The sequence below is a fragment of the Tribolium castaneum genome, chromosome 2 (genome assembly GCF_031307605.1).
Source record: "Tribolium castaneum strain GA2 chromosome 2, icTriCast1.1, whole genome shotgun sequence".
NCBI lineage: Eukaryota > Metazoa > Arthropoda > Insecta > Coleoptera > Tenebrionidae > Tribolium > Tribolium castaneum.
In genome coordinates this window covers 17,751,609-17,759,027 of record NC_087395.1, presented here as the reverse complement: position 1 = coordinate 17,759,027, position 7,419 = coordinate 17,751,609, and the positions used below count along the sequence as shown (strand labels likewise).

The 7,419-nt window shown below is 28.7% G+C and overlaps 1 protein-coding gene and 1 long non-coding RNA gene across 6 annotated transcripts in view; both read right to left on the bottom strand.

Moving 5' to 3' along the window:
• Dop1R1 (Dopamine 1-like receptor 1) overlaps nt 1-7,419 on the bottom strand; it is a 114,319-nt gene that overhangs the window by 4,593 nt on the left and 102,307 nt on the right.
• LOC135265508 (uncharacterized) lies at nt 67-1,113 on the bottom strand. The gene is made up of 2 exons (XR_010333236.1): nt 339-1,113; nt 67-281 (listed from the first exon to the last, which is right to left on the bottom strand). It is a non-coding gene; the product is annotated as an uncharacterized LOC135265508 (long non-coding RNA).

Sequence of the window (7,419 nt, the reverse complement as noted above, 5' to 3'; positions counted from 1 at the left end):
AAAACGGTTTTAATTCATTAGTGATTTAAAAATTATTCCACTATTGATTTAAATAACTTTAATGAATACCAACAAATACTTTTATTTAAAATAAATGTTACAATTCTCCAATTCTACAGCCTCCAAAAACTCCCACAATTAGAACCACTTTTTGCAGCAAATATTCATCATCTGAAGCAGTGTCTAAAAACTTTTCCATTTCTTCGAAGCTGAAAACTTTAGATTTCTTTGGGCTGTGCCCTACAGAGTGTTGTTTTAAGAAAGCAGATACCTGATGAAATCTACATCAATTATTTATTAGTTCAAAACTTATTATAAACAATATAATCCTCACAAACCTGCTTATATCGATATTTTCTTTAACAGATAACATTTTCTTCAGTTGGGAATAATACGCTCACAATGACGAAGATTTTGCATTTTTGGATCGTTCAGAAATATAAGCCAAAATTATTCTCTCGTCTACTCCCTTTGCATCCTTCCGCTTCCTCTATTCACAAAAATTTGAATACTCTTTTTCGTATAATTGTTTAGATTTTGCTGGCACCACTTTATTTATAGCTTCTGAAGCTTCTTGAATGATCAATTCAGGCACGAAAACCTGGTTTTTCTCTTTAAAATCGCTGATTCTATCCATTTTTTCCATACGCGTTACAATTCTCACACTTTTGCAAATAAATAAACAACTCGTTGTTATGGAAATTTGATTCGCATGTGATATGATTTGTATAGACCGAACGGTTAATTTTAACATTTTCTTGCATTTTTTGGTAAATTTTGGTCAAAATTGAATAAAAAAATATATTCGACACGTGAATTAAACCTATTAATTTGCTCGAAGAATTAATCCACTCGCTTGCGCTCCTGGTATTAAATTTTCTTCTCGCAAATAAACAATGGTTTAATTCACTTATTGTATAATATTTATTATTCTTCGACACTGTCAAAATTTACGGTTTTTCTCCTATGTAAGGAAGTTTTGACAACTGTTTGGCATTTCTCAGTACGAAACGTCAAATTATTTTTAACAAATTTAAAGCAATTTTAAGCCTTGCTGAGTCTATTTCGAAGAATAAAATGTTGTATTCAACTCGTTTTTGTGTAAATCGGTTCATTTATTTCGTCTCGTGGATGGTAAACCACTCGTTTTCACTCGTGGTTTAAAAATCCACTCGTGAAATAAAGCGTCCGATTTGCACTCAAACTCATTAAATAAATAACTATTTTGTATGACACTTATTTGTAAAGATATTGACTTCTAAAAATTTGACGAAATGTGAGACAGAGTTTTTGGAAGCTTTTATTCAAAAAACTAATGCATACCAAAATATCTAAAATAGCGCCTTATACAGGAAATTCTCTGTTCTTTTTGATTCTGAAATCAGATTTGGATTTTGAAATTTTTTTCGTGTAGAAAACCGGAAGTGAAGTTTCAAATTCGAATTTTTGTAACTTAAACCATTTTTTTAAATTAATTTTTATTTCAAAAAATAGCTTATAATATCTAGATTTTACACTATAAGTCACAGAATGAGATCTCTATTCCTTTAGGAGATACAGTACTTAATGTACGTGATCGGCCTGTTTACAAGAAATTACGCGCTTTTGAGTACATTAAACGAATAGAAATCCCATTTTGCGACTTATAGTGTAAACTCTATTTATTTTCAGCTATTTTTTAAAATAAAAATCATTTAAAAAAATGGTCCAAATTACTAAAATTCGGATTTGAAACTTCATTTCCGGTTTTCAATACGAAAAAAATTTCAAATTTCAAATTTGATTTTTGAGTTAAAAAGAACAGTGAATTTTGTGTATAAAACACCATTTTAAATATTCTGTTATATATTGTTTAATTAGAATAACAGTTTACAAAAACGTTATGCTTAATATTTGGTCAATTTTTAGAAGTCAATAACTTTTTAAATAAGTCGCTCACAAGAAAATCATTACGAATTTACATTCACACCTTTTAAGAGAACAATTGTAACCGAATTTCAGCTTGTCGCATTTTTTTGAGTTGTTCGCTTCACGTGAAATGCCCCATTAGTGAGTTTTATTGGGAAAATCAGTTCAAATCGACTGAAATGGACAAAAGTATCTAATTTTATGCTTTATTTTTAGATTTTTTTGAGTTGATTAGGCAAAGTTTCTAGAAGTTAGAAGGTTATTATTGAAAAATGTTATAGTTTATAGTATATCGAGCAAAATAGGCGAAATTAGGTAACGAAATTAGATTTTCGAAATTGCGAGCTTTGCGGTGAAATATTTTTCTAAGGGAAAATAACAGTCGAATGAATATAACCAAGTTCAAATCCAGTTTTTGGTTTTTAGCCTGTTTTGAACAAATCTTTTGAAACCATTGAGTTTCACGGTTGGTCGGTCTGAAGATATCATTTGTTTGAAAAAATATCCAAGTCTAATCTCAGTTTTTAATTATATTTGATACCTTTTTCTTTACGACAGATTATAAATGAAATATTTCATGGACGATTTTCTAAAACATTTAATGAACAAGTTTAATTTAATTTTAAATCGAAGAAATAGAATTTTTATTCGACTGTGTCATTAGATTGTATTTTTCGGCATGAAAATATGAACGAAAAAAATTTTTTTTGGACGTGTCCGAGAAATGTTTTTCGGCCGCCAAAGTATTTTGTTTCAAATCTTGTATTTTTGCTCTTTCATACACTTCTTTTGATTTTTGCGGAAGCAACTCTATCAGTTGGAAAATGTTATACTTTTAATTTTAGATTTGTATTAGTCTCCTGAATTAAATTTCTAAAACACGGGCGTCAATTTTGAGACACTTTATTAAAAAAGCTAATGAACAATTTAAGAAAGGTTTTCTTGAACTTAAAATAAACAATAAACTCTTGAAATTCATGGGCTATTTTATCATGTATCTGTAACAATTTTGTTCAGGTTTAGGAAAATTTTGTGAACAGGTTTCTAAATCTGTACATGCCAATTTAAAAAAAAGTTTAGGAGAGGTACAAAACCGCAACAAATTCAGAATTTTCTCAAATATTCTTACAATTTGTTAAATTTGATAACAGCATACATTACGAGCAAACTGTTTTGTTTTATTAAATATGTTTTTTGTGTTTATTTTTCTTTTCTTTTATATCCTGTCGTAAAGACAAAGGTATTCAGTACAATTAAAAACTGAGAGTAGACCATTTTTTTCAAATGTAAGACATCTTCAGACATCTTTCTCAATGGAAACGCTTTTTGAATTCACCGACATAGATGACAATGAGGTGTTTTAGGTTTAACTTTGCGAGTTTTTGTTTTGCTTTAGCAAAAAAACTGTCGAAATTAGTATGTTTTTCGGTGAAAACCGCTTAGGGACTTTAAGGATTGTTTTAGTGAACAAGGGTCAAAATTGGGCGAAATAGTCGAGAACCACAATTATTGTCACATCTAATTTTTTGTTAATTAAAAATTAATAAAATTTTAACTTCAATTAATTTTTTAATTTTGTTAATAGTATGTGAATTCATGTTTAGAAAAATTTAGCGAACATGTTTCTAAATCTGTATATGCCAATTTAAAAAAAGTTTGGGAGAGGTATAGCCGCAACAAATTCAGAGTTTTCTTAAAAATTCTTACAATCCGTTAAATTTTGTAATAGCACACATAATGTAAAATCTTTATTTTAATAAATATGTTTTTGTGTTTTTTTTATTCAATTTATGAAAACTTCTATTTTGTCGATTTTAAATTAAGTCAAATTAAAACTTAAAATTTCTTCAAGAAACGTCGATGAAATATTTTCTTTTATATTCTGACGTAAACAGAAATGTATTAGGTCTAATTAAAAATTTAAAGTAGACTTGGTCATTTTTTTAAAGATCATAAAACATCGTCAGACCAACTGTGGTTTCTCAATCTCAATCTAGCGAAATAGGCGAAACTTAAGTATTTTAGGCCTAACATTGCGAATTTTTGAAAAAAAGTTGTCGAAATTTGTGAGGTCTTTGATAAAAAACGCTCAAAATTAGCTGAAACACGAAAATAGTCAAATTCAAATTATTACTTTGCGACTTTGAGCATTGTTTTTTAGTGAACAAGAAGCTAAATTCAGCGAAATTGACAAAATTAACTTACTAACTTTGGGATTTTCTGACTTATATTAAGCAAATCTGCAGATGTTAGTAAATTTTTCTTAAAAAACATTTTAAATTGAGAGAAAGTATCGAACTCTAAATTTAATTTTGTGATTTTTTCATTTTTCGTCTCAAATTAGTATGGTTCTTAAAGAAACGTACTCTAAATAGGCTGATAGTCTGACACGACCCCTTCATATTAATTGGTTTCTCTCTGATAAATAACTGTGTAAATTATTGTTGTAAACTGAGCGGATGACAGTAATTAAAATCTTGTTTTATTTGGACATGTTCCGAGGAATTTCTGGGTAAAAAAATGCTCTAAATCTAGAGTGACAGGCGAAAATAACAATAATTTCTAACTTATTTTGGCACAATCTCTAGAAATTCGTGAATTTCTGGCCGATAAACTGAAACGGGTAAAAAACACCAAATTCAGATCTAATTTTAGGATTTTCAGTCTTGCTTTGGCGAAAACTTATGAAAAGAATGATTTTTTTGAAACCCAGTTTTCAAAATTTTGGTAAAACCACGGCAGTGTGTCTTAATCGAGTGAAGAACATACTCGTGTCTGATTTCAGTTTCAATTTTGCTATTTTCTGACTTATTTACACAAAATCATTCAAAATTAGCAAATTTCTCGATGTATAACGCTGTAAATTAAGCGAACATACCAAATTCAGGCATAATTTAACAATTCGTGCATTGTTTTAACGAGAGCTCTCAAATCAATTAATTTCTCGTTCGAAATCGAGCGAAACAGGTGAAAGTATCGAATTTCAGACTTAATTTAGTGATTCTCTGACTTGTTTAAGCCAAATCTCTCGAAATTAGAGAGTTCTTCGTGAAAAATGATCCGAATCGAGCGAATTACAAACGAAAACAAATAATTTCAGACCTAATTTTCTGTCCTGTTTTGTTATTATTACAAATCGGTTTCTGGAAGTTAGGGATAAGTGGCTACTGTTCCGTTGCACTTTAAAATCGAATTTATTGTAAAGTGGTTACAATGGAGCAAATTCTGTTTTACTAACTTTCTTCGGAATTTAATAACGTCGGTAGTCTACACTTAGTGAAAATGTGTATCGATGCATATCAACCGGTGCGTTTAACAGTTATTTACATAAATGCATTATTTTGTATGCAAATAGAAATAATCTTTTTATAAAATATGAACTTAATTTCACAGAATCTAAAACGGTTAAAGAAACTTTACTTGACTTGCATTCAAAGCGTGAGAACGTTTACTATTTTTAGAAACGAGTTACTAGAATTATAAAAATTACGAGAACAATTTAATGAATTGCTGCGGCATTTATTTATATTCTGTTTTAATTTATTACAAACGACTCTAACCACAAGACAAGGATAAGTTTTGTATTCACATAATTTCGTTTTTATTGTTTAACAAATTATCGCATTTTCTTACATCTATGTTTAAGTAATTCGTTACATCAAATTCTACATTTTGTCATAACATCTCATCGGTAAAAGTAGAGAATTTGCTGAGGCAACCTTTTTTGTAGAAAATTTAATTTCCCACACCCCTATTCTCTAGATTCCTGTTCTTTACATTTTATCCATTTTTGCAACGTTTCAAAATAAATGTGGCATCAGAAAGAATTTGCAGATATCATTTTCATATTTTCCGTTAAATCTGATTGTCTTATGCTTTTCAAATCAATTTTTAATTAAGGTTTTTCTCTTATAAGTATCAGAGTTTCTTTATTGGGAGAGTTGGGACACTGAACATCAAACCGAGCCAATTTTGTATTATGTGGATAAGGTATATATTTCTATCTTTTTTTATTAAAATTTTTGGGAGTAAGTTATGTCAGAGGTTTATGCCGAAAATAATTACAATTTTTTTCAAATGTATAAAATGACATAATTTTACGTCAAATTTAACCAGGGACGTAGGAAACGAAGGAATTTTGGGATTACTTTAAAAAAAAAGAAAATGATTGAATTTCTACAAATTTAATGTTCACATTTCTGAAAATTTTCGATATTTATTTCAATATTAAATATATAACTTAAAACATACTATAATGCTAAAAATGCTTTTCTTTCAGTCACAATTTTTAGTTAAACATCTCGTCCTAAAAATTGCTCATCAAGAACCCTTCACATTTCCCGTCGTCTTTTTAAATTTCCCAAAAATTAATATTAAAGGTCTTCTCGTGTGAAAAACGTAACAAAATCGTGAATTCCAATAACTTTGTAATTTGAAACAGAATCTAAAGTTCACGTAGATGCTAAAGGCGGCCAAGGAGCGACTGGTTCAACTTTTCTAAAAATTAGACCCAATTTTGGATTCAAGTACCTACGTATTTTGTAAATGCATAGACAAATTCTCAAAATCTCATACATTTTGTACATAACATTATCTAGACAATCAATTTTTTCAAATGCTTGTTAACAATAAACGTAAAACTTGACAAGAAAGGTTCAATTTCTCTCTCTTTCATCGATGATTACCATTTCTTAAAGTTAAGGGAAAAATGTTTATGATGAAGTGTTTAGACGTAAAATTCTTGTACTTGCAAACAAATCTTTTTTAAAATTTGGAGTTCATATCAAGAAAAATAGTGAATTGACGACGACTGCCAGTCTAAACCATTTCTAAGCGCAGTTAGTCTAAGAAAAATGGAAACATTTTTTGACAAATTTATTTCACTTTTCGTCAAATTTTAAGTGTAACACCACTGATTTCTATTCCAATTTGTTTTTTTACACATTCCAACTGACGTATATGAAACAAAATTTCGAAAATTGCCATTCAGTGTCCCAACTCTCCCAATATAGGAACTTTAGTTTTCACAAAAGAAAGACGGAAAACACTGAAAATTATAAATAAAAATTTTGAAAAATGTTATATAGAAAAGTTGTTGTATTTTATGAGTTTTATTCCGTCTTAAAATTAACACACGTATTTCTGATATACCCTGTATATTTCTATCTTATTTATTTTATTCCAAATATTAAAAAATTGTTAGTAACTTATGTCAGAGGTGGTCAGAGGTATAATTTTTGTCAGATGCATAAAATGACATAATTTTACGTCAAATTTAACCAGGGACGTAGGAAACGAAGGAATTTTGGGATTACTTTTTAAAAAAAGAAAATAATTGAATTTCTACAAATTTAATGTTCACATTTCTGAAAATTTTCGATATTTATTTCAATATTAAATATATAACTTAAAACATACTATAATGCTAAAAATGCTTTTCTTTCAGTCACAATTTTTAGTTAAACATCTCGTCCTAAAAATTGCTCATCAAGAACCCTTCACATTTCCCGT